General features: G+C 45.7%; 1 protein-coding gene and 1 long non-coding RNA gene across 2 annotated transcripts in view; one reads left to right on the top strand and one right to left on the bottom strand.

Moving 5' to 3' along the window:
• The window catches only part of LOC146784203 (uncharacterized), a 211,469-nt gene that overhangs the window by 20,225 nt on the left and 167,230 nt on the right, over positions 1-24,014 (top strand). The window lies entirely within an intron of this gene.
• LOC146784204 (uncharacterized) lies at positions 5,782-7,059 on the bottom strand. The gene is made up of 4 exons (XR_014970931.1): positions 6,816-7,059; positions 6,653-6,727; positions 6,258-6,335; positions 5,782-5,904 (listed from the first exon to the last, which is right to left on the bottom strand). It is a non-coding gene; the product is annotated as an uncharacterized LOC146784204 (long non-coding RNA).

Raw genomic sequence — 24,014 nt, 5'->3', positions numbered from 1 at the left:
TCAAGTGCGTGTCCAATTCGAGGAATGATGCAAGTAACCCTTACTGTGTAGTGTTTGTGGCATTTGTTGTTGGGTGGCGGGTTGAACGCCAGGCTGACGGGCACGCAGGACACAGCCAGCACCAGGAGCACCCAGGTGAAGCACAGCGGCGCCTCCGCCATGACAGCCTGGGGTTGGGGGCGGGGCTGCGTGCCTGGGGTTCCAAGCGGAGCACAGGGCACCACTGCCTGTCTCCTCCTGCACAGGGTGGCCCTCCAGCATTCCTGGCCCACCCTGCTCCCAGTTAGGGTGACCAACTGGCATGGGTGCGAATTCAGGACAGTGAGTGTAAAAATTCAGGACAGAGGGTCAAAATTCAGGACAAAAAATCAGGACAGAAGGTCAAAATTCAGGAGAAAACTTCGGGACAAAAGGTACGTTTTACAGACATATCAGAGGAAGTGGCGCAATAGTATAAAAGTAAGTAAATAGACAGCCACCCACATACAAGTCAGATAAGTTTTGGATTAGGTTGAGACAATCGTTTTTCGGTATGCGTGCAGCTTTGAGCAACTGCGCAGGTCTTTTTGTGGTATTTCATTTGATAATAATCTATTTATTTGGTTACTGCACTGGGTTGTCCAGACTGATGTTTTGTTTACAACTCGTGGTCCTGGCAGGCATGTTTGGTGAGAGAAGGGGTCCGGAAGATCTGCTCGGATAGACTTTGTTACCAGCATCTCATATCTGAGTGCCATTGTGAGATGTAAAGCGGCACTCATAGGTGAACTAAATGGAGGATTGCTGTAATGAACCAACTATAGGGAACGCATTATGGGTGTTTCAGCAAGTGGAACTTAAAATATGGAATCTTGCTTTGCCAATGGTGGCTTCGCAGAGAGTTGCACTAGCTGACGGAAGTCACAAAGGTGCTTTTCCCTGCAGCTTTCTTAAATAATCTACTGTCAATACACTATTACATAGTTTATTTTTGACGCCATGCCTATTGCTACAATTACTATATACATCTCAAGCACAGCTCATGGCACTATGAGGCTCTCCCTAAAACCTTACACCTAAAACAAAACATGCAAAAATTTACAATTACTAGTGTAACATTCAAGTAGCAGTTGGGTGTCACTCAAAATGCCATATGCATGATGTATAGATCCCACACGTAAGCACACAACAAATACAGAAGAGTAACATATAGGCAAGGGAGTAGCCAGAAAATGTAAACACCTCCCACTTTGAACTGAAGCTCTTATGGCACCAAGAAAGCAAAGCAAGTCATCACAACCCTCCCCGGAAGAGCTCTGTTGTCCAAGGATCTAGCCATTCATCCTTCCATCAAACCTGTGATGTCCACCATTTCAAATTTACATTATGTCATCCATTCATTCTTTCATCAATCATTCAGTCTTTCACCATTCATTCTGGCCTTCCATCTGTGTGCCCATCTATATCCAAACCTTTTCAATCATATCAAAACATATCCATTGTCTATCCTTCCATCCATCATTTCACTCATCCATCCATTCACTCATCCATCCTACCATTTCACCCAATCATCCTTTCACTCATCTATCCACTCTTCCACCCATCCATTCCCTCATCCATCCAACCATTTACCCTTTCACCCATCCAGCCTGTAAAACAATAAGAATGTACATTTGTCAGGTTTCAAGCTCTGTGAAATGTGCATAATGGGTGCCCGTGTGAACTAGGACGACCCCAGTACATCATTCACTGAAAAAAACATAAACGACATAAAGTGCACTTGTAAAGCGCACATTTATTCCGAAAAGTTAGTTGCCGCAGTATACCCGATATGTTAGACTCCTTACACAAACTCATTATCATAATTGTATCGATCTAGTGAAGATAGAAGGCTGAAACAGCAGCATGAGTTTAGGGCACCTAACACTTTTACACACGTTCCCTGAAAAACGTTTGCATCCTGTTATGTTGAATAAACTGAAGTGCACAAACATGCGTAACACTTCAGACACAAATGAAACACATCCGGGGTGTTTGTGGATTCTTGTGCAGGAGCTAGGAATCCCAAAAGTTACAGTGGAGTGGGGCGTCCCTGCAGGCTTCTTTACCTTTCCAGGAATGAAGAGGGTGGTTCTAGCCTTTTGTGCACAGCCAGTTGCGGAGTGTTTGCCTCTGTGATTTGAGCACGCAGGCTGGAGAGAAGGGACAGCCTGCAGCCCTTCAACGCTAGCGTGCCTGTTTGGGAACTCGACTCACTGATAAACAGCCCTTCAGGAGCCTTCCCTGCTCAGCTTTTTTTTATTTTAGACAAAACTGTGTGATAAACCAGCCTTAAAAGGATTGAACTTTTATTCGAAACACGTTACAGCCTCTGTTAATTTTGAAATGTTGCACATGTGTTACCTTTCAACATGTGCCAAAAGAAGAGAGAGATGGCCTCCGACCCTGTGGCCAGCAACATACTTCTGGCGAGATGTTTTGGGAATCGCTCCTCACTAGCTGTTAATGTTGCCTCCGCTACTGCGCAGGAGGAGGGCACCACATGCTGTAACACCCCAAACTGCCCATTGTCATTCTGTATGTGGCCATCAGCCGCATCCAGAATGACAATGGGCGGGTGGGCTGCTGCTGTGCTTCGAGAATGAGTGCCAGGCTGCCGCACCTTGGAACTGAGGCCTCTCGCAGGGGAACAGCTCTGCTCCCTGCTAGGGCCAGAATTACGGACAAAAGGCGTCCGTAAAAAGGATCCTCACGGACAACGGACGTGAGGTCCAAATTACGGACGGTCCGTGAAATTTACGGACGGTTGGTCACTGTCCTGTGCCCAGGTCTGCCTTCAGCACCCCGTGCCTCTCCAGGGCATGCTGCACACCACGGCAGCAGATCTCCTGTCCCCGTCTGGTTTGGGATGCCGAGTCCTGGTGCTTCTTTGATACTGTCACAGCAAGAGTGGAAATGAGCAGGATTCCCAAACTCATGTTTTTTGCCGCCCTCCCCCTTTTGCCGCCCTAGGCGGCCGCATAGTCTTGCCTAATAGTAGGAACGGCCCTGCCTGGGTTTGATACTGCGTCAATGCTGACTATGATCCTGCACCATCTACACCTCTGTGGTGCTTTAGTTATATTTACAGGTATTTGTATTTGCTGGGGCACACACCCTCGAACCTCCGTAGAAAACAGTTTCTAAAGTGCATGCGCACGGTTGTACGCATATGGTTGAAACAGCTCTACTCTGTGGCCTAATAGTGTGCTAAAGAAATTTAAAGACAACACCGCTTCGCATCCATAAAGATAAAGCTAGGAAAATCCCAAACGTGGTATGTGACTTAAAGTATAAACATCCTCATGCTTAACTTAATTAAACAAACCACTGCAGGACAGCATATAAATAGAACACATATTTATTAATCTGTATCCAACATATTTTCAAGACTTATCAGAATAACGTTTGTACTGAATATAAACATACATATTTATATTCAGTTACTTTATTATAGAAATACCGTATTTCATCAAAATAGACAAACCAGGCCATTGGTGAATGAATAATCACAATAATAATCATGAACCATGAACTTGATTCCCATATGTTCCCATAAAGACGCATTAAAAACGGTCTCTTAGGTCCTGGGGGTGACGTTGCCCGTGAAACTTAAGTTTTGTGATACTGGGGATCCTAAACGACAGACGTTACCAGAGCGCAGCTAACCTTCACCTCCATGGGGTTAGTAGTCGCTAAAAGGGATATAGCACGGAGATGGGGAGTGGCAGATAGACCCACCACACAGGAATGGTCGAGGGGAATGGACTTCTATATGGCGGCTGAACGTACCATGTATCATAGGGGCTGTCCCAAAAAATTTCACAAGATCTGGGACCCAAGAAGAAGGTACTTCGGGTTGGATATTGGGGACGACACACAACAGTCCGTAACGCATACAACACAAGGAACTCCCACAGCTGGGTCAAAATGAGGACTAAAACCAAAGGAAATGATGGACGGAGTGTTGAACACTGCAAGCACTCATCCCCAGTCAACTGATCTGGGTTTAATCCATCACCGTTCTTTAGCCCACTCTGCCACCCCAGTTCAGACATGGCCATATGCAAATCAGTCTGACCCTGTGCCTCATGGGAACAGTCCAGCCCGAACTGCCAAGCCATGTCTTCCCTGGACCGGAAACAAGCTTCCTAGGACCGGTTTCTGGCATTTCAGCCGTCTTCAGCCAGGCTTGCTTGAATCCAGTGGCAAAGTGAGCAAGGGACTCACGTCTGAGCATACCCTGCCAACTTATGGCGAACAAAGCAAAAACCAAAGGAAATGATGGACGGAGTGTTGAACATTGCAAGCACTCACCCCCAGTCAACTGATCTGGGTTTAATCCATCACCGTTCTTTAGCCCACTCTGCCACCCCAGTTCAGACATGGCCATATGCAAATCATTCTGACAAGTCCCTTGCTCACTTTGCCACTGGATTCAAGCAAGCCTGGCTGAAGACGGCTGAAATGCCAGAAACCTGGTCCTAGGAAGCTTGTTTCCGGTCCAGGGAAGACATGGCTTGGCAGTTCGGGCTGGACTGTTCCCATGAGGCACAGGGTCAGTCTGATTTGCATATGGCCATGTCTGAACTGGGGTGGCAGAGTGGGCGAAAGAACAGTGATGGATTAAACCCAGATCAGTTGACTGGAGGTGAGTGCTTGCAATGTTCAACACTCCGTCCATCATTTCCTTTGGTTTTTGTCAAGATGAGGACTGACATAGGCAATATCCCGGGAGGACGTGCGAGGTCGCTTTCAGATCTCAACTGCACGCACATGGCAGACAAACAGGAATAAGGGTGGTGTTTATAATCGTACATGAATCAGTAAGGGAAAGGGGAAGTGGCTATGTTACCAAAGAAATTGTTTCGTATAGACAATCAGTAATTGCAGACATATTATGCAATTACTGTTATGTGCCGGATGTACAGTTGGGAAAAAAAAAAGGGTCTCTTGAGATATAATTAGATCCGATACATAGAATAGTCAGCTTCTGTAGGATTTTAGTACACAATGGCATGACCAGCGGCATGTTGATGCACGTTTCAGTGGATCAACAGTAAATGACTCCACCTTCATCTGGACAAACAGTAAACAATAACACAAAATGACACCCAGAAGAAGCCAGCAACAGATGCAGGGTAATTTGTATCTTAATAAGACATAAAAAATATAGACCTGTCTATATGATGCAGGATTCTCCTATATTAGGTCCAATGGTGTGTCATGGAAACCTGTAATAATATACAGAGGAACTACTTTCACCTATGTTGACAACACTTCAAAAGAAATAACTCCAACATCTATAATAATCCCCCTCCCTGCCCATTCAGTGCAGAGAATACTCTCATCTTACATCGGCTTTAGTGTTCCTGTTTAGTTACATTTGTAGGTGTTTGTTTTTCAAGTGGCATAGTCTTCTGCGGCTTAGTGGAAAACTATTTCTAAAGGCAATGTGCAAAGTAGCACAAGCATGACACAACCATATCTACCATGTGGCCTAGGAGTGTGAGCACCATGGAGGCTGGAGCAGTCTGCTGCACACTGACCATGTGACTGAGCCTCAGGCCCAGAAATGTGTTGAGAAGCTCCATCAATGCAGCACACAGCTGTCAGCCAGGATGAAAGCTGCTGGAGCAGTGGACCCCGTGCAACCTATATACAAAATGAAAGGAGCGCATAGATCTCGAATAACATTAATTAACTAATTATTATACATTATAGTCCATTGGCAAAAGATATCCAAAGTTCTGTTGATATTAATCAAAATGCATTTATTTTCAATAGTTCATTCAGTTATTCTTCGCAGAACATCAATTCTTTATATTCATAGTTCATGATAATCACAGCTACAGCGTTTCGTCCTAGCACAAGACTTCATCAGGGCTAAAAAAAACATAAATGTATACACTGATCAGTGTCTTCTTCACATTAAAACATGACCATTTCTAATAGTCTTTACCAACAAGTCATCAACCTGCCTATTTCCATTCTATACTTTATTGTAAACATTTGGATGGAGAAACTAATAGGAAAAATAAAACCCATCAATGATACTCAGTCAAATACAAAAAAATCCCATCATGGAAATTAACATATACATGATAATATTATTACAACACTTCAGATCTGCTTCATTATTATTATTGCATTCTGACAATATAGTTCGGTTTGCCACACAATATTAAAAACCCTGCCCGCTAGACTCAAATGATTCAGTCATGTGTATATTCGATTACCTTAAAAGTATATGTCGGTAGTTCCCAATCTCTCTTACTTCACCTTCTTGATTTTTAGTGTACTTTGCTTCCCAATCGCTAAAAACAAATTATAACATGATTGGCTGCTACCTTCATAAGTTGCGTCCAAATTGAACAATTTAACTAAAACCTCTACATACCTCCTTTTAATATTTTTTCTCTTCAAATTTCATCAAACATGATATTCAAACTGATTAATTGGTGGCATTAATGTTATGGATACTACAAAGTGAAAAATATGTAATTTATTAATTCTTAATTTCTCATTTGTATTTTGTTACACAGAATTATATGCATATTGCCTCAATTAATCATTAACCCTAAATTCCCAGCAGTATTATACCTTGCACTTGAAGTTTATTAATGTCATGTACCTGGCTTGTAAAGACTAGATGAGCAGTTTTATTCCTTGGTCCAAAAGCGTTTTTCTATGATGATTCGCCTTGCTCCTAATTATAGTGGAACATGAAATATTGTTAATATCCCTATTTAATCATACTAACATCATAATTTACCTCTGTGAAACAACCAACATACCGGGAAAAGTTATTTCCTTATTTATTGATGATGCCACTGTCCCATGAAATGTCCTCAGTATCTTCTAATTCAACTCTTGAAAATTAGTCTTCACCGGTATACTGCCACTGGGGGATCCGTTATTGTATTATATAACAAGGAATATTTATTAAAACCTGCCGACAACTTTCACAGCTACTCGTAGTCCTCCATTAAGCCCATATTTTCTCACCGTTATCGTCGTGTTCACATATATCAACGCTGCCTGCTCATCCCCGGAATAGCGCCATGAAGCAAATCAAAACAACTGGCCATTTTTTAATAAAATCCAACCAATCGAATTCCGAACCTAATTAATCCTTTAACCAATCCCAGTCCTCCTGTGCAATGCCAGCGCGTATCTCCAAGCGCTGTTCTCTATCTGGTCCGCTAATTCAGTCGACCAATCACCAGACAAAATGTTTATGAAACCAATCCAAATAGTTGTGTTCTGTATTCTCTTTTTACAGTTCCCTCTCTGGTCCGCCTATACAAGCTAATCACTGGGTAGTCGTTCTGGTTATACAGACCATCCGATTGGCCTTTCACCGTTGTTGTCAACATCGCTAACAAAAACATTTATAACGGGCGTTTGCATTTTCCCTGGCTCGCTCGCACCCCACGCTGCTTTAACTACACGGGCTGATCATAGGCTCTATTCTGCCAGCCGCCTCCTCCGCTATTCCAAATTAGTGAATACAGCTGATGTCCTCCACACTCGTGACTGATTCCTACGCAACATTCTACAATCCGCTAACAACCAATAGAAACAGCGGACTTTTTTAAATTTAATTATTTCAAGAAGTCCGCTAGTTTACACCGTCGTAGTTTTATATCGTCTACTGGTCTGGACCACCGTAATGCCTGCTACCCCAGATAATCACTACTATACTGTACGTTCTTATTAAAATTAATTTAGATCGGCTGACCTATCAAAGGCCCTTACTGCTCTAACTAAGCAAGCTGACCATAGGCCATATCCTGCCAACATTCGGCTACTACCAGGCAATTTACGGAAATATGATCTAGTCTCTTTGCAAAGTCTAATTATATGTAGGTTTTGAGTGATTCATCATACAGTTTAGCCTCAACCACTGTTGACTAAATGTAATATTGCAAAGGGCAATTTACACGAGACATTATTATCAGTTCAAATAATTAATTATATTCCTGATCGAATACACAAGTCCATTCATCCTTATTTCTATAGTAAATGGCCAAATGTATTTCCTGATCGTTACTATGCCAAACTCATGTGTATCAAAAACAATGGGATCTACTGCCCATCAACTAATGTGTTCATCCAGATCCGCTCAATACAAACTACTACACACTCACTTTGTACTGTTTGTGTGATGTGTACCTCCACCTCTAAGTCCGATTGTTTAGATCATGACTTACTATAAAATTGTATGAGTCCCTACGTACATTCTAATATTTTTACAAAAAATAGTGAAACTCATTATCACTATTAAATCCGCTAGTTACAGCTCTGCATCTACGTATCCATCTAGCTTCTTGCTGACGTAAGTACAACTCTCAGTCACCTCCCCTGGTTCTTGGTATTATTTTTTGGATACTATGAAACCTAATTCCTGTTAGACCTGCATGATTTTCTTTAATATGTTGAAAAATCGGTGATTTTTAATCATTATTCAAAATTGCTCTCCTATGTTCTTGTATTCTTAATTTCAATATTCTTTTAGTACTGCCTATGTATATCTTATTACACTCACATTGGATGATATAAACCACCCCATAACTATTGCAATTAATGAATTCATTAATCTTGAATATTTTTTCAGAATTGTAACTAAATTCCTTGATTTTATTTATGCATAGATTGCAAACGTTACATGCACCACAAGTGGGGTAGCCAAGTTTGTTCTTGAGTTTTTGGAGGTTCAAGCTAATTTCTGGTCACTAAACTTCCTATGGTGGGACATTTCCTAAATGTAACCATCGGTTTCTCAGAAATAGCATCCAATAACCCTGGTACTCCTTTTAATAAATTCCAGTTCTTATTAAGAACTTTAAAATTTTTATTCTGATGTGTATTATATGTTGAGATGAAGACCACCTTATCTCCAGTAGATTTTCCAGATTGCTGTGTTAAAGTAGATTCCCTGTTTATGGAAAGCCCTCTTCTTCTGGCTTTTGATAACATATCTCATGAATACCCTCTTCCTTCAAGTCTAACTTGTAAATGATCCAAAGCTTCTTTAAAATCTGCATCTAAACTAAAATTTCGTAGAATCCTAATCATTTCACCATACAGAATACCTTTAATCACCGCTGGTGGATGTGAGCCATCTGCCCTCAAAATAGAATTTGTAGCTGTTGTTTTGCGAAACAGTTTACTTTGAACTTTGTCACCCACAATGAACACTTCAACTTCTAAGAACTCAATCTTTTCTTTGTGATGACACATAGTACATTTAACATTGCAGTCATTATCATTCAAAAATTCAAAAGAATCAAATAGTTCTTTCTCAGTGCCTCTCCATGTCATAAGGACATCATCAATAAAGTGCCCCCAGAATAAAATTATATCCATCCATTTTGCTGCTCCTCTGCCCCAGGCATGCTCCCTCTCAAACCAACCCATAAACAGGGTAGCGTAAGAGGGAGCAAACCTGGAACCCATCGCAGTTCCTCTTATTCGATGGTACCATTCTCCCTCAAAAAGAAAAAATTGTTCTTCAATATGAGAGTGCTCATTTCGGCAATCATCATGGAATGCTCTAAATGACTAGCACTTCTATTACCCAAAAAGTGGTTCAGGGCTAGTTCTCCTTTCTCATTATCTATGCAGGTATATAAACCCACCACATCTAACGTTACAAAAAACATGGCTTTGTCCCATACCACATCCTGTAGTTTATTCAATACATCCATAGTGTCTCTTATATATGACGGTAAATTCATCACCAATGGCTTCAAAAATAGAGCCACAAATTCTGAAATGTGTTCTGTTAAGTTCCCAATGCTAGACACTATTGGTCTCCCTGGTGGATTTTGGAGTGACTTATGGACTTTAGGTAGAATATATATGAACGGAAATGTGGGGTTAATCACATTCAAATATTTATATTCCCATGTATCCAGTAAACCATGTTCTTTCCAGGAATATAGTCTTTCTGATATCAATCTCCCAGCTTCTTTCAAAGGGTTATAATGTAATTTCTTATAATAAGTTGCATCCCCTAGTTGTCTTTTTATCTCTTTAGTGTAATCCTCTCTAATCATAATAACAATATTACCACCCTTATCAGCAGATCTTATAACTATACTGTCATCATTTCTAAGGCAAGTAATAGCTAACCTTTCCTCAAAGGGTAAATTCCCTTTCGCTACTGAATTGTTATATTTCAATCCTTGTTCTTCTAATTTGTGTAAATCATGTAATGATTTCTTTACAAAAAAAACAATTGCAGCATATTGAGGGCCTTGGGGTGTGAATTTGGATGTAGGTTTGAGGCCACTAGTGCAATCATAATCCACCTCAATGTCTAACAATGAGGCCACATCTTTAACCCCTAAGTTCTCACCTTCTGTTATAGAAACAAGAGTTTGTTCATTCCTAAGATGTGTAATAGAAAGTTCAGATGTTACACTTTTAGTACAAGGAATACCTTGCTTATCCATCGTTGCAAAAAAAGTTTTAATTTTAATCTCCTCGCAAATTTATACAAATCAATTTCAATGTCAGTGAAATTACAATAATATTGAGGACAAAAAGACAAGCCTCTCTGTAATACAGATTGTTCATATTGATCCAACACACAATCTGAAAGATTGATAACTTTTAAATCATAGTTTTGTCCCCCACATTCCAATTCACCTGTCAACATGTCTATTTCTTGAGTTTTTCCTGGCAGCGAGTGCCTATCCTTATATTTTCTGTGCTGCCGCTTGCCTCGCCCGATTTTGTGGACATTTTTTTCTTTCCTCTCCTTATCCGCTGAATTTCCTCGGAAAAAGAGGAACATTTAACTGGTCTTAAATCTGATGTACTTGCTACCCTCGATTCTTCATTCTAGGAAATGTCTGAACTACTGTAGTTTACCGAACTTAAGTCACCCTGTATTTCAGTACCACTCTGAGGCTTAGGTTTCTGTGCTTCATCAAAGCCTTTTCCAAACGTGAAAACCCTCCCTTGATTGTAATCACGTTCATCTCTCCTGATTTTACACAATTTCTTTTCCTTAATTTGAAGCTGATGTTTATTAATCACTTCTTTGAGTATGGCATAGTTTTTGTCAGTTAACTCAACCAAGTTCATATCTTTAATTTCATTCTCTAATTCAGCTATCTGTTTTTTCAATGCCTAAACTTTCCTTTCTGCATTCTTTATCAAAATATTCATCATGCAGAATGATGACGAATGGAGATTGTCCTCCCATTCTTTTAATAAATCCTCGTCCAGTTCATCAAAGGTGGGAAAAATCAGTATCCTGAGACCTCTCGGGACTCGTTTCAGATCCATATAATTCTTTAAAGTGATACCATCCCACCACTTGGATAATTCCAATTTTCGTAGTTTCTCTAATTTCAATTTTTTTTGTCTAAGGCTACTATTCGAAGAATCCTTCTTATTTTCTGTGCCAGTTCCTTTACTTTGGGCAAAAAGTTCTGCTGCAAGAATTTCCCTATTGTCTTCCAGCCTGATATCTATTCCAACTCCTTATTCTAGATATTATATATTCCTCAGTGCTGTACTACAGTCTAACCTTTTATGAAAATATATTCAATACCTGAAGAGGGTAAGGATAGGTCAATTTGAGTACTAGCCAACAATATTTAGTTAAAGTCAACTCTACTCTTGCGCTCTACCCCGTGCAACCCCTTACCGCTTGTGCCATTACAACAGTAGCAACAATGTTAGCTATGCCCCTACACCACAATGGTATCTCCCGAAGCTTCAGAGGAGAGGTGTGGTGCAGCGCCAGGGCAGCTGACTTCGGAGCACAAGGTTCACGGTTCCATCCCCGGCTTCGGAGGCAGCTCAGCACCATGTGACTCTGGGCAATAGCTCACTTAATTTCCACGACGGCCCCCAGTGCCTTGAGAGCCGTAAAGGTGAGTAGTTTGCGCTTTACAAATATGGATTTATTTATTTATTGAATAAATTGTTGACATCATAGATATCAAGCTGTGGTCCACAATGGATAATGTATTCTTAAATTATTTGCACAAGAGTGACTGGGAGGCCGGGTCAGCCTTGGGCATTGGCGAGCTGGGCCCAGGCCGCCAATATTCCGAGGGGCGCAGCAGGAAGCTGCCTGACAATGTCAAGAGTAGCTCGTCCATCCCACTTGGTCTCAATCGGTTCCTGTTAAAGACTTAGTAATCAGCCCTTATTGTACCTCAGTGCAATTTATTTATTTATGCATTTTTATATAGTGCAATCTTTACCCGAAGGTGTCAAAGCGCTTAATAATAAAACCAATTACATCACATAAGGACTTCAGAGTTCATGAATTTCATAAAAGATACGGAACAGATAAACTCTAAACTCACTTAAGAATGGTAGGCCTGAGGGTTACTGGGCTTAATCAGTGAGACTCGCTTTGTAGCGACTGTGTGTTCGAAATGTGATGTGTTTTTTTATATAGAAATTGATTTTAATGACTGAGAAGCTTATTGTATTCTCTTCACTTGCTGCTTTTTACGCTGCTAATTTTCTCATACCCGCACTTTAAAAAACAAAATCTTTTGCCTATTTGCACATTTCCTATACTCTTACCTTACCGGCGCGGTGATCCCTTCGAGGGAGCGGAGAGCTTCTCCTTCCTCGGGACGCCATCTTGCTGCTTGCAGCCGGTGGGCACTCTAGACATTTGGATACAGGGCGCATTTAATGCGCGCAGAACGGACGCGCAGCGCCTGAGGGTTACTGGGCTTAATCAGTGAGACTCGCTTTGTAGCGACTGTGTGTTCGAAATGTGATGTGTTTTTTTTTATATAGAAATTGATTTTAATGACTGAGAAGCTTATTGTATTCTCTTCACTTGCTGCTTTTTACGCTGCTAATTTTCTCATACCCGCACTTTAAAAAACAAAATCTTTTGCCTATTTGCACATTTCCTATACTCTTAACTTACCGGCGCGGTGATCCCTTCGAGGGGGCAGAGAGCTTCTCCTTCCTCGGGACGCCATCTTGCTGCTTGCAGCCGGTGGGCGCTCTAGACTTTTGGATACAGGGCGCATTTAATGCACGCAGAACAGACGCGCAGCGCCTGAGGATTACTGGGCTAAATCAGTGAGACTCGCTTTGTAGCGACTGTGTGTTCGAAATGTGATGTGTTTTTTTATATATAGAAATTGATTTTAATGACTGAGAAGCTTATTGTATTCTCTTCACTTGCTGCTTTTTACGCTGCTAATTTTCTCATACCCGATCTTTAAAAAACAAAATCTTTTGCCTATTTGCACATTTCCTATAGTCTTACCTTACCGGCACGGTGATCCCTTCGAGGGGGCGGAGAGCTTCTCCTTCCTCGGGACGCCACCTTGCTGCTTGCAGCCGGTGGGCGCTCTAGACTTTTGGATACAGGGAGCATTTAATGCGCGCAGAACGGACACGCAGCGGACAAGCGCAGCGGGTGCGCGCCTAAGGCAAGCCCGTCTGCGCCCATCCGCGTCCCGTCAGCGTCCGGCGCCAGGGAAGCTACGATGGAAGCTTCTGCTTCTGGTGATTTCATGCCACGGGTTGTCTACTCTGGTGATGCTCTCAGAGATTTGGAGGTGGTGGCCTGTCATCCCCCTCATTCCTTGGATGTGGCAAAGAGGCCGGCTGATGCGTGCAGTGTTTGCGGCTTTAAGTTAGGAGAGGGTTGTGGCCTGGCCTCTATAGGCATTTGCAGCCTAAAGGAGCGGGATAATCCGGTGCAACTTTCTGCAGGACTTATTAATGTCCGCTCTCTAAAGAAACATCATGAGGACGTTTACTGCCTGCTGGAGGATGGCTCCCTAGACATGCTGTTTCTCACTGAGACCTGGCTTGACCCTTTTTCTGCTCCCACAGTTGCGATGTCTACCCCGGTGGGCTATACATTTCTTAGAGTTGACCGCCAGGGGTCTAGGGGAGGGGGCGTCGCAGTTATTTACAAAGAGAAATGGGACCTTCATCTGGGCAATTCAGAGGACTGGGCTGGATGCGAGGCTCTTGATTTCAGTGCCCGTCTGTCAGCCCATTTCACACTGGGGGCCACCCTGATCTATCGGCCGCCGGGACCTTCTGGGCCATTTCTCCAGGCTTGGGGAGATGCTCTCACTTCGAGGGCGGTCAGGTTCTCTCATTTTCTGGTGTTGGGCGATTTGAACCTTCATGTGGATATGCCTGAGGATGGGGAGGCAGCTGTCATGTTGGACATCCTTCATACTGCCCAGCTTGTTCAGCATGTTGGCCTCCCCACTCATCGGCTGGTCACATATTGGACCCCATCTGTTCCAATTTCCCTATCCTGGTCTCAGACCCCCTCCCAGTGACGTGGTCTGATCATTTCATATCCTATTTCTCTTGGACCGTCTCTAGGGCCGATGCTCGGGTGCTGAGCTCAGCGAAGCTTGCTCTGGGGAAAGTGGACCCTCTTGAATTGGCTCAGGCTCTGGATATGGACAGATCCGTGCTGTCGGGAGGTCTGGAGGAGTGCATGTTAGAATTTACGGGTTGGGTGTCCGGTGCAGTGAGCTCCATCTCCGCTCGCCGACCAATCAGACCAACTAGAGTCACCCCCTCTAGACCTTGGTTTACTCCCGCCCTAAAAGCACTCAAACATGAGTGCAAAATTCTGGAGCGGATTTGGCGGAGGAGTAACTATTGCCCTATGTCAAAAGTCAATCTCAGAAGGATGCAAAGGTCTTACTATGGCGCTATTTCGGTGGCTAAAGGTAATTTCTTTGCGGCCCGCATTGATGCGGCCAGGAACAATTCGAAAGAAATCTTTTCCATAGTGCGGAGCTTTACCTCCCCGTTAGCCCAAACAAGTGTGACTCCCTCCTCCTTTGACTGGTGCAACACCTTGTCTGGGTTTTTCAGGGATAACATCTTGGCTATTCAGACCTCGTTCGCCCCTGATACTGGCGCTCGGACTGGGACTCGGATGGTACAGGCAGTTCCTCCTACTTTGCTGTCCGTTTTTAGCCCTGTCCTCCCTATGGAAATTCTTAAACTACTCAGAGGGCTCAAGTCAGGGTCCCCTGCAGACGCTTGTCCGGCCAGACTTTTGGCTGAGGTAGCGGAGAGCATTCATTTTGAAGTTACCCTGATGATTAATCTTTCTCTTCAGGCTGAGGTGGTTCCGCAGGTCTGGAAGCAGGCCAAGATTCTACCATTACTTAAAAAACCCTCCCTAGACCCACTTAATCCAGGCAACTATCGCCCCATCTCCCTTCTGCCAGCCATCGCTAAGGTTTGCGAGAAGGTGGTGCATAAACAACTGTCTGACTTTGTGGAGGCGGAGGCAATTTTGCGCCCAGCGCTGTGGAAATTTAGTTCGTATCTGAACATTATCTGCGCCATCTTGTCTCTCCCCAAGCGCCACACGCAGAAAACGCGCGACGGCCATTTTAGGCACCATGGTCTCATTGCCGATCGCCAGCGCGTCCCTCAGGCGCTGCAAACATCCCCCGCGTGCTGGCCACCCCCGCTCTCTCATACATGGGCCATAAACCCTCTCCTTCTGCGCGACCCTGCCATGGAACCACATCCCGCGCCTGACCAACACCTCCTTTCATCCCATACATGGTCATACATCCTTTTGATAACCCCCTTCCTCTGCGCCCAATTGTCCGAACCGATCCCAGGCCATCACCTAGCCCTGCGGATGCAGTTTATTGCCCCTACTGTAAGGGAAACACCCCACATCAAAGGGATTACAGTAGATCAAGGCCCCCACCCCCTGAGACCCGACCAGTCGCACACACCCCCGGGAATTGGCGGAATGTCCAGCTGTGTGATAGCCATCTCCTACTGTGGGTGGGGTGGGGACTCCCACTGTAGATATGTGTGGGAACGAGCTTGAAGTGGGGATTCCAAGGATGTCTTTCAGTACATCAAAGTCTCAACAAGAATGTGTAACGTGTAATAAAGCAATAAACCTGTGTATAAGAGGCCAGGCCTCAGAGATGTGGTTAGAGCACCTCGAGACGATATCTTGCTGTCCGATCTGATGTGTTCTGCTCCGACGGAATAAAACTTTGTTTCCTGCCTTCCAGTCTCCGGCGCCTGCCTCTTTTGTTGGTTAATCATCGAATGGTATAAGAGGCGATTACCGCCGGGCAATACTTGAAAGGTTGTCGACTGAAACTGCCGCTACCATTTAACAATTGGCGCCCAACGTGGGGCCCATCAGCGACACGTGGATCCAATGGGAGAGGTCCCGACGACAGAGTGAACGACTGCAACGATCGGGAAGAGCTCCTGCCCGATAGACCCTCGTCTGGCAGCCGATCATCCGAACTTCACTGGTTCCGAGCAGACCTCTCTCGAGTGATCTACGGTCCTGACTGGGAACCATCAGAAGTGCCGCGGCAAATACGGAGAGTAGAGGACGATCGGGCGCTGGAGGCGGAAGACGAGAAACTGTCCATGCGGTCCGGGTAAGGTCGTGTAACACGACAAATTGCGAAACGATTGATTGATTGATTGAAAATACTAGTATTGCTTATTTGATTGTTCTTTTTGAGATATTCGCTGCCTACAAATGGGGAAGAGTAGAAATACTCTCTCTCCCTTTGCAGATAGTGAAGGGTAGGTAACGCAGACTTTTGTCCCCCTTTGTAACCTGTCGTGCCTATTTTTCTCCCCACTGATTGATTGTCCGAACATTGATTGTTTTTGACGAATAGTGCCTTTTGAGATATTCTCTGTTTGCAAATAACGTAGAATAGAAATATTCTGTCTAGTCTTTGTAGATAGTGAAGGATAGGTAACGCAGACTTTTGTCCCCCGTTGTAACCCGTCGTGCCTATCTCTTTCTCACCATTTGATTGTTTTGATTGTCCGAACACTGGTTGTTCGATATTGGTTCTTTGGAGGTATTCTCTGCTTACAAATAACGTGGAATAGAGATATTCTGTCTAGTCTTTGCAAGCAGTGAAAAGATAGGTAGTGCAGACTTTTGTCCCCGTTGTAACCCGTCATGCCTATCTTCTCCCCACTGGTTGGTAGTTGGTTCTGCCCGGACCGCTTATTAGAGATGAACCATCCGGCTCCACTGGAAGGCACCCCTAATAAGGACATGTTTACTAAATATGGACTAGTCGCTGTAGCTTATAGCAAACTATGGCATAAATATACAAAGAAGGACTCCGAAAGTCAGTGGCCACTGATGGGATCCTTTGATGACCATAAAATAGAAACGCTAGAAATAGCTCTACGTAGCAATAAAACGACGCCCACTATGCTCGACAGTTTCGGCATGTGGCGCAAAGAAACAACGCAACGGAAAAAGAGAGAAGAAGTAAAGGCAGAAAAAGAACTACAAAAGGCAGCTCACCTTGTCGCTAGAAAATTAGAGGAAGAAATAAAGGAGAGAAAGGAAGCTAAACTAAAACAAGAATCTGAAACGTCAGGCCAGTGCCCTGTTAGGACCCCCTCTACGCTCTACCCTGGGTTGCCTTCCAAGCAATGGGCGAACGATGAATTGCTATTAGGTCCTCCGATCATCTACATGCCCCCTCCATACGCTCCCTCCCAACCTATAGTGCAGCACCCACAACCCCCGAACGCCATCGAAAGCAGTACCAGGGCCTCGGTCCTCACGGCCTCCGTGCCGGCCGAGCCTCTTGTGCTGAACACAACGTTAGCAATAACGTTAGATGACCCCGAGACGAGAAAGAAAGATTCCGCCAGAATGAATCGGCTAACAAAGGGTGAACGAGCCAGAATCGATAAGGTAGTGAGAACACTAGTAGAACGGAAGGAAAGTGAGGAATATGTGACAGATATGTATAACTCGTATGCCGACAACCACAGACGACACTTTGTCGTACGACTTTGTTATCACACTCTGAATGCCTATGAGGATAGGTACCAGGATAGAGGTCCCGAAGGCTTAGCAACCTTGTATAGAAAGGTTGATATTGGGGAAGAGGGAGAGGGCGATGTGACGGACCTCTTCACACGTACACTCGAAGTCTTCCGACATCTTAAAGAACACAGGCAGACGACCAAGACAGAAACCCCCATAGCGACTGAACCCCAGGCAGGAAAGGCTGATACCATGATGCCCATCAAGGAAGCCGCTCCTTACTGGGTCCCCCCACGAGGTCAGGGAACACACGATGACATCAACCACCAAGATGCGAAGGGAAGGGTTGTATATAACTGGGTCTATCAGCCATGGGACCGACAAGACATCCTGACCTTTAGAAAAACCCTACCCGACTTAAGAAAGAACCCGACTGCCTTTTACACAGAACTAGGTACGGCCTTAGGTTCAACTATAATGACCTTGGCGGATATCGATTTGTTCTTCGGGTTATGTCTGCCGGCTGATGTGTGGAAGCAAATCCGGAAAGTCAACCACGCTGAGCCGTTCGGATATACCTGGGTACAACTCGATACCATAGACAAGCAGCGAGAACCTGGACAGAAACCTCTAAAGGCCATATTGGAACTCCCAGACAAGATTGTTCAGAAATTAAAGACCCTAATCCCAGAAAGGAAGGTAGACTGGTCGATAGTGACGGCTTGCCGCCAGAAACCCCAGGAGGATGTATCCGAATACTTCTCTCGATTCGAGACAGTGTTTTCCGATTATAGTGGCCAGGACATGACCACTGCAACCGGACATCACCTCTTTGTCCAGAATTATGTGAAGGGTCTGTCACAGGAAGTCTCCCAGAAGTTACAGACCAGCGAGAGTAGTTGGGCAGCCTCCAAACCCGCGGCTATCCTCCAGATGGCCCAGTACTACGAACACCAAAAGAATGAGAACGATAGGGCGTCCGAGAGAAAGAAAAAGGAGCTGAAGGAAAGGGTAATGATCGCACAGTTGCAAGGGGTGACCATAGGAAGGGAACCTCCCAAGGGAAACTACCAACCGACTGCTCCTAGAAAACTACCCCCTAGAGACCATGCACCCACACCCTACGTTGGCCGCAGGGACTTAGACGAGAATCAGTGTGCGCTCTGTAAAGGGTTCGGACACTGGAAATCCCAGTGCCCGGTCCTTCTGGATATGAACAAGACTAGGGACACAAGAAACATAGCAAACAGCCCCAGAAATAGAGGACAGGGACGAGGGTACACGAACGACACCACCAACGACCGGCCAGACAGACCAAACACCTTCGACCGCCCCCGACAGAACCAGTGCCAGCAGTCCGACTACGAAAACACCCATGACTTTGCATAGGACCGCCAGGGGCAAGGGAGGGATCCAGTCGAACTCCGTGTTGACCAGCAAGGTCCTTACGTCACTGCTAAGGTCCTGGGCACAAAGTCTCCATTTTTGGTAGATACTGGGGCGACACGTAGTGCGCTATCTAAACGGCTGATCCCAAGGGCACCCTTGTCTGGCTCACATGTAACCTCAATAGGTTTTGATGGAACGCCCTCCACTAATCCCTTGTCCGCACCAATCTCCTTTGACTTGGAAAATAACACCACTGACACGACATTTCTGCTCTCCTCCAACACCCCCGACGCCATTATGGGTCTTGATTTACTAAAACATTTCCGGGCTACCATCAGATGTTCCCCAGACGGAGTTCGAGTCATACTGCACGATAACCCAGATCTGTTCAGGCCTTGTCTCGCACGACGTATGTTCTCCATAACCGATGCTGACCTGTCCCTACTTGACACGTTACCCACACATCTATGGGCTAAAACCGAATCAGACGTAGGACGCATGGTGATCGACCCTGTACACATAACTGTCCCACCGGACGCAGTGCTCCCAAAGCTTCCACAGTATCGGATATCGCCCGAAGGCGAGAAGGCGTTGGTGGAAATCATCCAGTCCCTAGTCGATGCAGGAGTGGTAGAAGAAGTAGTTAGTAATGTTTGCAACAGCCCTTTCCTACACATTGTTAAGAAGCAAGGCGAGGGAGATGAGAAAGCATACCGCTTCATTGTCGACTTACGAGAGGTTAACAAAGTAGTCATACCTCAGTACCCCGTAGTCTCAGATATCACCACCATCCTCACCCTGATTCCGTCACTGCCACTACCTTTACCGTTATTGATCTCAAGAACGCATTCTTTTCCATCCCCATCCACCCAGACAGCCGCTACCTTTTCGGCTTCACCTTAAAAGCCCGTTCGTACAGATTTTGTAGGGCACCACAAGGCTACACTGAGAGTCCCAGCATATATAGCCAAGCCCTCAAGAGACAACTGGATGCAGTTCAACTACCGGACGGAGTGGTGTTAATACAGTACGTCGATGATATTCTTTTGGCGGCCGACACCACTCCGCTTGCAGTCACAGCCACCATTCACCTCCTCCACTTCCTCGCGGAGAACGGTCACAAGGTCTGCAGGAAGAAGTTGCGATTCTGCCAACCCCAAGTGACATACCTAGGCCACCTCCTATCCAAAGATGGGAGGAAGCTTACACCTGACCGAATTCAGACCATCCTAGAAACCCCTGTTCCCAAAACTCAGAAGCAAGTGCGGTCTCTGGTAGGCCTCACCTCCTTCTGTCGACAGTGGTTGCCAAACTTCAGTCTTATTATAAAACCTCTGCTTTCCCTGTTGGCTAAAGATGTCCCCTTCCCCCTCCCCTGGACACCCGAATGCCAATCCTCCTTCAAAGAATTACGAGATGCCCTTTGCTCAGCACCAGTCCTAGGAACCCCAGATTACACTAAACCTTTCTCCCTCTTCACCCACGAAAGGGAGGGATGCGCGTTGTCTGTTCTAACCCAGTCCATAGGTCCCAAGCAACGCCCTTGTGCCTACTTCTCTGCCACTCTTGACCCTGTAGCCAGAGCTTTGCCCGCCTGCCTTCGAGCGGTAGCCGCCGCTGCTGTCTCTATCCGACAAAGTGAGGGGATCGTGCTTTCAAACCCCCTCACCGTGCTAGTACCCCATGCAGTTGACACCCTCCTGAACCAGACTAAGTCTCAACACCTGACTAGCGCACGACTGACTGGTTATGAACTGACTCTGCTTGCACCCCACATCACGTTGAAACGATGCACCACTCTGAACCCACCCACTCTGCTACCTCTCCCTAACAATGACCCCAATGCGTCCCCTATACATGACTGTGTGACCCTCACTGATGAACAGACCAAGAGTAGGGTTGACCTCCGAGATACTGCCTTCCCAGATCCTGACGGAGAGCTGTGGGTAGATGGCTCATGCATCAAGCTCCCCGGCGGCTGAACTGATTGCTCTCACACGAGCATGCATCCTAGCAGCGGGGACAACCGCAAACATTTACACCGACAGCCAGTACGCCTTCGGGGTGGTTCACCACTTTGGGCTCCTATGGAAGGAGAAGGGATTCCTGACTTCCCATGGCACACCCATCCTACATGGAGATCTAGTCTCCGCTCTGACCGAAGCAGTCCTCCTCCCCACACGGATCAAATGCCAGGCACACAAAAAGGTGACGACATTATAGGACAGGGAAATGCGCTGGCTGACATCACTGCCCGAACCACAGCCGAGAATAGGTCAACAACACGCATGTACGTGACCAGGTCACAAACTGAAAAATGGAAGGATGCTAGGGAAACCATTAGAGACATACAATTGGCCAGCTCACCACACGAATTGACTGAATGGGCACGGGTGGGATTGAAAGACGATGAAGGCTGCTGGCGAACTAGAGACACGAACAAATGGTTGCTACCTGACTCATACCTGATTCCCATGCTGACCATGACACACTCCCCCGCACACATAGGGTCTGCCCCCATGATTGAACTCATCTCCAAAGTCTGGCACAACGACAAAATCCCAGACTCAGCTAAACGCCTAGTCCAACAATGTCTGATATGCCTCCAACACAACCCTGGTAAAGGAACTGCTGTACCCCGGGGAGGGTTTGGGGTTCCTAGTCACCCCTTTGAGGTCCTACAGATGGACTACATTCAGTTAGAAAGGTGCCAAACCCTGAAGTACGTGCTTGTCGTTGTGTGCGCCTTCAGTAAATGGGTGGAAGCCTACCCAACCCGCGACAACACTGCTATGACTACCGCAAAAGTACTACTGAAAGAATTCTTCCCCCGTTACGGCCTTTGTCGAATTTTGTGGAGCGACAACGGCCCCCACTTCGTAGCCGAAGTTATCCAACTCATCTTAAAAGGGTTGGGTGTAAAACAGAAGTTTCATGCGGTTTTCCACCCCCAATCTGCAGGCTTGGTTGAGCGACATGATGCCACATTGAAACTCAAACTAGCCAAAATAGTTGCCACCACAGGACTGAAATGGCCAGACGCCCTCCCACTAGCATTGCTATCAATGCGTTCCACTCCTACCAAACACCACTTAACCCCCTACGAGGTCGTCTTCGGGCGACCCATGAACCTTTGGACTGCACCAAAACCAGCATCCATTCACGACGTCCCGGACGTCCTCATGTCTGACTATCTGTACAATCTAACTAAAACGTTGTCTGTTATCCATCAACAGGTGCTGCAAGCCATTCCCGATGCTTCCAGGGGCCCCGGACACGACATCCAACCCGGTGACTTTGTCCTAGTGCGCAACTTCCAGCGCACCAAGAGTCTGGAGCCCCGGTGGACGGGCCCCCTGCAAGTCCTGATCACCACCCGAACAGCTCTTCGAGTGGAGGGGAAACGTAATTGGCTGCATGCACACCACTGCAAGAAGGTATCATCGACCCTGACGACCACCGACAACATCACCGCCCAAGAGGAACTTCTGGACAAAGACCGGCCATCCCTGAGCTGCTACCCGAATACAGAGACACTTGAATTGACTGAATATCCCGATCCCACTGTGCCATCCAAAGAAGGGTATAACCTACGACGAAAGGAGGGAACTTCGGCTAAGCAGACCACGAACTAAGTTGAAATCTCAGAGCGGTAGCCTAGTCACCTCAAAGGCCTCCAGGAGAGAAACTAAACAAAGTCTGTGGTTCTGCCCGCTACCGAGTCCCTTGAAGGTGATGAAAGCGCCCCACATGAAGATGATGGAAGCAACCGGACGTCCGAAGATCCACTACAAAAACCCAAAGACTGACAAAATGCACAGCTCAAAGACTATTGCACTTTTTATTACCCTTCTCCTTTGCCTCCTTCTCATGGTCACTTTCTGGATCATGGAAGAAAACGCACCCGCTTATAAGACATTGCTGACCACTGCTCAACCCACCACCATGAAAGAACACCATCTGATTTCACTTTCACCCCAACTCCGAGAAAGACGTAAGGAGTTCTGGAATAACTCTTTTGTGCAACTGCTCCACCAACACAATCTTGCCGCCAATGCCACTAACTGCTGGATCTGTGGATTGCTACCACATGCCACTGGACATTCTATCCCTTTCATCCCTTCGCCCTTCTCTGTCCATGGCTCCTGCCTCGCATGGCTAATCCTCCTGCAAGAAAGTTACAAGGACAATGCCATTTCCGGCAAAACTGTGTCGCACTTCTATCATGGGTTCTGGCTGAACCAAACTGGAAAAACCTCTGCCCCCTTTTGTCCTCTGAGATCAAACACCTCTTTCCATATGGACATCCCTGCCAAGGAGCGAGTTGAAATGCAGGTGTTCAACAACCCAGCCAGACCCACCTTCTCTTACCTCCGGAAACGAACGGCCGCAACCCTAACAGTGGCCCTATCCGTCGTCAACATCACAGGTCTGGTGTGCCTCGAAGGCTTAGGAACACAGCCGGTAGGCCACAGTTCCTGTCTCATCACCCGAACATTGGACTCAGTTGACCCACCCTCCTTTGTTACCTCCCCAAATATCTACTTCGTCTGTGGTACTAAGGCCTACACCTGGCTTCCGAAAGGTTGGGTAGGCACCTGCTACATCGCTTTTATCCTTCCTCCAACATATGTGGCTCCAGCAAACCATCACCGGCAGAAACGTGCAAAGGACATTGTACAAGCCGACTCCGCTGGAGCACAGTTCATGGATGCAGTAAAGGGACTTGTTCCACTGTGGGGTCCAATGGCAAACAGCCGTGCCATCCGGCACCTAACCCAGGCAGTCGAAACCACAATGAACATTACAGCCG

Source organism: Triturus cristatus, chromosome 11 (genome assembly GCF_964204655.1).
Source record: "Triturus cristatus chromosome 11, aTriCri1.1, whole genome shotgun sequence".
NCBI lineage: Eukaryota > Metazoa > Chordata > Amphibia > Caudata > Salamandridae > Triturus > Triturus cristatus.
This window is presented reverse-complemented; position numbering and strand designations above follow the sequence as displayed.